The sequence below is a fragment of the Olea europaea genome, chromosome 14, assembly GCF_002742605.1.
Source record: "Olea europaea var. sylvestris chromosome 14, O_europaea_v1, whole genome shotgun sequence".
Lineage (NCBI taxonomy): Eukaryota > Viridiplantae > Streptophyta > Magnoliopsida > Lamiales > Oleaceae > Olea > Olea europaea.
The window spans coordinates 16,867,141-16,873,468 of record NC_036250.1 but is presented as its reverse complement, the minus strand read 5'-3'; the positions used below and the strand labels follow the sequence as shown (position 1 = coordinate 16,873,468).

Sequence of the window (6,328 nt, the reverse complement as noted above, 5' to 3'; positions counted from 1 at the left end):
TTGTGGAAATTTATGATAATGGTTTAAATTTAATTAAAATTCCTAAAGAGCTCTACAAAACTGCTAATTATTTGAAAAACAAATTTGAGATGAAGGATTCGGAAAAAATCAACTTTTGTCTCAGATTGCAGATTGAATATTTCATAGATGGATGATTTGTTCACCAATTTACGTATACAGAAAAAGTTTTAAAACGTTTTTATATAGATAATGCACATCCATTAGCATCACGCGTGGTTGTTCAGTCACTTCATATGAGAAATGATCCATTTCGTCCACTTGAAAATGGAGAAAAGGTTCTTGGTCCTAAAGTAATATGTCTTACTTCAATTGACGCATTAACTTATCTTGCGAATTGCACTCGATCCGACATAATTTTTTCTGTAAATCTCCTTAAAAGATATAGCTCTACATCAACTCAAAGACATTGGAATTGTGTTAAATATATTTTACGTACCTAAAGGGTAATATTGATTTGAGATTATTTTATTCTCAAAAGTCAGGATCTATTTTAGTGGGATATGTAGATGCAAATTACCTATCTGATCAACATAAAGTTAAATCACAAATAGATTATGTGTTTACAGGTGGAGGAACGACTATATAATAGAAATCTGCGAAGCAATCCTTGACAACTACATCCTCAAATCATTCTAAAATTATTGCAATCCATGAAGTAGGACAAGAATGTGTGTGGTTGAGAAACATGACCCATCATATCCAAGCATCATGCGGATTAATTTTAACAAATGATAGTCCAACAATTTTGTATGAAAACAATGCAGCTTGTATTGCACAACTCAAAGGAGATTATATCAAATGTAACAAGACAAAACATATTTTTCGACAATTCTTTCATACACATGAGTTTCAAAAGAATGACGACATCGATATCTAACAAATTCGCTCAAGTGACAATGTGACCGATTTATTCACAAAAGGCCAACATATATATTCAAGAGATTAGTTCATGAGATTGAAAATGCATCGACTCAAAAATCTTCGGTGATCAACATCAAGGGAAATAGCTGTACTCTTTTTCCTTCGCTTAAATTTTATCTCACTGAATTTTCCTAATAAGATTTTAATGAGGCAACTTTTGTTTTTAATACTCCAAAATAACTGTACTCATTTTCCTTCGTTTGATTTTTTTGTCCCAATAGATTTTTTTTTTTTTTTGTTTTTCAAATAAGATTTTAATGAGGCAAATATTTTGTAATATATAATTCAATTGAGTGTTGTAAAAGGTAAGATTATTTGAGTTTAGATGTGAATGATACAGCCTTAGAAAATGTTATTGTTGTGTATTCCTGATTCTGCCCTATAAATACAGGACTTTGATTTTTAATAAAATACACACAAATCTATTGACTTTTCTTTATTCTCTTCTTTATTCTTCTCTTTTCATAACAAAATTTACTCTCATTTTTTTCCCTAAAACTTTGTCAAGAAACCCCCGAGTGAGAAAAAATATCTACCATAATGCTGTTGTTTCTTTAGCCAAGTGTTCCACTCGTAACATTGGATCAGTTTTCAAACATAAAATGTAAATATATCCAGTGAAAATTTTAAAACATGTTAACTTTCTGCAACATAATTGAGAAAGAAGATAATTAAGCAACATAAATACTAAGCAAAAAGTTCGACCCACAGTTCAATGCTAATCCGACCACTTTATTTAATTTCAACCAATAATACATAGATTTTAAACAGAAAACTAAAGAATACAAGGAAAGAAGCGGAACAGCTCAATTATTTTAAAAAAATAAAAATAAAAATCTGCTAGCTTGTTGCATATTTCCTAAAGAGGATCAATGGTTTGATGAAATAGAGCACAATTTGACTAGAGTAATTATAACACTTTCCAAAAAGATAGTACAGAAAATAGAAGCTAAGCTATTAATCTAATTGCAGTATGGTTAATGAAGAGCTTCCATTTAAGGCTACGTCAAATTGAACTACACAAGAAATCCATATAGGTGCTTCAGCTCCACAAGTTTGCCCAATAAATGAGTTTACTGCGAAGAGTCGTTCATTTACCAGAATTCCTAAAAATGTTGAGTGCGTTCATTCGTTGCATCTCTTTTCCTGCAAGCCAAAAGAAAGAAAGTACTAAGAATGCAGTAGTATTTTTTATGATATGCACATTACAGTATATTGAAAATCATGTTGACTAAAATGTAGTAATTCTAAAGATCAGATAATTTTAACCCTGCCAATGAGTAATAGGTTTGCATATCAATTAAATAACATGAGCCATACCTGTCTAACAAGATCAGTTCATCGCGTTAACGTATGTTTAAGGCATTGTTCCATATTGTAGATGGTGACTTGGGCAAAACTTGCAAAAATCGTCCAACATCTAAGGACTGAATGATCCAGTTTGACTTTCATGATCGAATGGTATGTAGATGACACTAGATATAAATCCAAAAAGAACCATCAACTGAACCATGTGGAAGTATATTGTTCAACTCTGGAGATAAAGAGTAAATACTAAGTCATATAGAGAAAACTAACATGAACTTAGGCTTCACAAAGGCATATCCCTGATGCTGTGTCATGTTTTGGCAGAATAGTTAGATACTTGAATCTTTACAAGCGGGTTCTTGGCTATCAAACTTTTGTTCTTCCTTTTTTCTAGCTCTAGTATTTTCTTATAGAATCCAGGGATTTCACAGTAATGGACATGAAATGATTTAGTGGAGACGTGCTCTGATGGTCATTGCTTAGGTTATTTTGATGCTGCAATTCCAGAATTTTCGTCGACCCTTTTCTATCTTGGTAGTGTGTGGGGGATAGAGTGGTCTTACTATCTCATTTGCTCGCAGAGGCAGCTGGTTATTTTCATGGTCATACAAAAAAAATTCCCATGTGCAGGAAAGAATTCTATTTACTACTTCCAGGCCATAATACATTTTTGATTATTCCAATGCCAAGGTTCAAAAACACCTATGCCTTATCCTAAATGGAATGGAACGACATAGGGATCCATCCATATGTAAATACACTATATAAAACACTATTCAACCATTTTTGCTTGTGCTAGTGCCCCCAGAAATTCTTGGATATCTTGCTATATGAGATTGAATGCCATAATTCTCTGAAATTGAGGGGATTTTATCCTCCACCTTTGTATTTTCTCCTTAAATAAGTTATCTACTTAAAAGATGAGAATGAGTAAGACAAAGTACAATGTCCAGCCTTAATACTAATGCATAATAAGCCAAGTCTTATAAAAACCAAACCATCTTAAAAACCAAACTAAGCCTTGTAGTCAATAAATTTGGGGCCAGCTACAATAATCCATCTCCGTCATTCCATTCAGTTCATTGCTAGATGTGCTTGAAGATCTAAAAACCTAGATCCTTGGCAACTACTACGGATCAATTTAATTTTGGTCTACCTTCCCTCTTCTAGCATAATTCCCATAATTTTTATTTTTATTTTTTATGGAAAACATGTCCCAACTACCTTGTCCCCAATTGGATCAACCTCCACTTGATTGTATATACTCTCATTTCTTATCCCATCGATTTAATATGATCGTATTTTCACATGTCCATCCATCTTTAAAATCTTCATCTCAGCTACGTTCATCTTAAGAACATTTTGTCCTCTCATAATCCAATGTTAAGTACCATAAGGCATAGGAGACAATAGAAATAACGCCATAGGGTTCTTTCTATCATACAGAATTCCTGTAGCAATTTCTCTATCTCATCCAATCACTCTAATCCTATGTATTACACCCTACTTAATTCCCTGTTCCTTGTTAAAAATCAGATCTAGCTAAGTAAAAAAATGGGTTTTGTGGATAACATTATACTCTATGCCGACTTTACTATTACCATTATTCCTATTATTACTGAAGCATTGCAAGATTTATATTGCTATATTGTGTTGTTCTACTCAACAGTAAACCTTTAGATTCCAAAGTACACCAAAGTTCTAGCTTAGAACTTAACCCCATTTTTGTTCTCATCAAATAGAACCATATCATTAACAAATAGCATTCAGTAAGAGACCACGTCTTATATGTAACCAACTAAGTCTTATCATTTAGAGTTGACCACATGAATCCAATATCGTCATTCAGTTCAACCCAAACTCATAATCTCTTTCAATACACTATCGTATCTTTGTCGTCATCCATATGTCAAAATATAATTAAAGGGAAGTACAAAATAAACCCTATATGTGGGGTGTATTTTGTACATTTTCCTTAATTGAATCGTAGACAACTGAACAACAATCGAAAATCAGATTGCACAAAAAAGTGGAACCGGGAAGCGAAATTGGAGGAGTTAGTTCTCTTTGAAAGCTATGAATTGTAGAAAGCTCATATGACTGCAATTCCCTCAGCCTACTGACCCTAGAGGCCAATTCTGTATCAATGTTAGTCATGAACAATAGCTAGACAAGTAAACTGGCATGCAAAAGAAAACAGAATGAATCCACAAACATTTTCCAGCTATTGGAACTTCGTAGGGTAGCTCAGCAGGGATGCAGCTGCCAAAAATGAAAAATAAAAAAAAACAACCCTCTTCCAAATACAGATTAAGTTAGGTTATTTGGTATTGAAAAGATATTTTGAGACTGAAAATATGGTGAACAAATTTGAAGTGGAGCAATACAAGAGACTCAAGGTTTTAGAGAAAAATGCAGACGGGAGTGCATCCATTCTTAAAGACGCAGCTGCTCAGAATAGAGAGGAAATTCTCAAAGCAGGCATTACATTTAGGAGTGAAGTGCGAAAAGTTCCAAAACGGTAAATCTCAAGGAGGAAAAGTGCCAAAAAGCCTGTGAGGATACTGTATGATTACCCTGTTTCTCTTTAGCAACATATAAAGCAATTGCCAGACTTATAATCCTTCAATTGTAGCAATCATACTTTTGAAGAAATTAGTAAAGTTTATCCGTTTAGAATAAATGGTGATCAATCCTAAAGTTTAATCAGGAACATCCTTTTACTATTCTATGAAATAAATTTGATTTTTAACCACGATGACTCCAATTTAATGTCAACGAAACTAATTATTCTCCAATTTGGGTTCCCATGTGCTATTCTACAACAACAACAGAGGTTTTTTTTTTTTTTTTGTCCAAAGCTACATCTATGGCCTACCAAAAGATTCAATGAAAACAAATATTCTTGCAACCACATCAAGATGTGTCAATCTGGCCAATTTGTCCCTCTTCTAACAAGTTACATTAAGAAAGCATTACTTTTCTCAATGGGAGTTTCCTAGGTCTACTCAAAACATGCTCTATTCGTCTAAGTTGACCTTCATTAATTAAATTTAAATGTTATCACCTTTACTTGTTAGTTTATATCCTCATTTCTTATTATCTCCATTCTAGTATGGTTCTACATCCATTATGATATCCTCATTGTGCTCTATTTACTATGAGCATTTTGTCCTTTAGTGGTCCAACTACATTTTTTACAAAATATAGCTGGTACATCCAATTACAAAAAATCCACTTCTACATCCATCCAAATGCAGTAATTTAAATAATTGAATACATATACGCCATGGCAATTATGCAATAAAAAACAAGAAAATGCCATAAAATTCACATTTTTCTTTACCTTCCTCTTGTGCCAACTGGATTGTTCTTTTCTCCAACTCTACAGCATGCTTACTCAGCTCGGCAGGGGACAAATTCAAAAGCTCTTGTGTAACAGCAAAATCGAAATTGTCAAACAATTGAAGCTTAGACACGCATTATATATATGTATGTATGTGTATATATATATATATATATACGGAAATGATTTCTTAAACACTGGTGTTTAACTTATGTTAAGTATTGATACCATGGCACACAAATTAATTAGTGAATAAGTTAATGGTAGGTCCCATGAATTTAATGATTCGCCAATTAAATAGTATGTCATGTCACCGATGTTTAAAATAAGCTAAGCACCAGTGTTTAGGAGATCATTTTCATGTATGTGTGTGTGTAACTCATAGAAACATAAGAGCTCACTTTGAATATACTCTCTTTGGTTAGTCTTTACGAGCTCGGTACTGTTACTGATTTGACTGATTTGATGTGATTTCGACTGAAACTATGTATAAATAGTTGAATAGGACTCTTGTAAAGGGCAAGTGAATTCATATAACGACTCATGGCACAATCACACTTCAAAGACATTTTTTGTGGTCTTTTTCAAGAATAAATCGCCTTTTTTTCTTAAAGTTGGTTCAAAATTATCCTTGCTCATTTTGACGTCAACAATCCTTAATATAAGTTTTCTTTTGAGGGATTTCCTGCAACAATTGGCTCTCTTTCTCAACTGAGACTATCAGAATATTTT

At 32.9% G+C, this 6,328-nt stretch overlaps 1 long non-coding RNA gene across 1 annotated transcript; it reads right to left on the bottom strand.

Moving 5' to 3' along the window:
* Positions 1-1,653: 1,653 nt before the first annotated feature.
* On the bottom strand, positions 1,654-6,026 carry LOC111409343. Its single transcript, XR_002705490.1, has 3 exons — positions 5,998-6,026; positions 5,597-5,680; positions 1,654-2,088 (listed from the first exon to the last, which is right to left on the bottom strand). It is a non-coding gene; the product is annotated as an uncharacterized LOC111409343 (long non-coding RNA).
* Between the last annotated feature and the right edge of the window lie 302 nt (positions 6,027-6,328).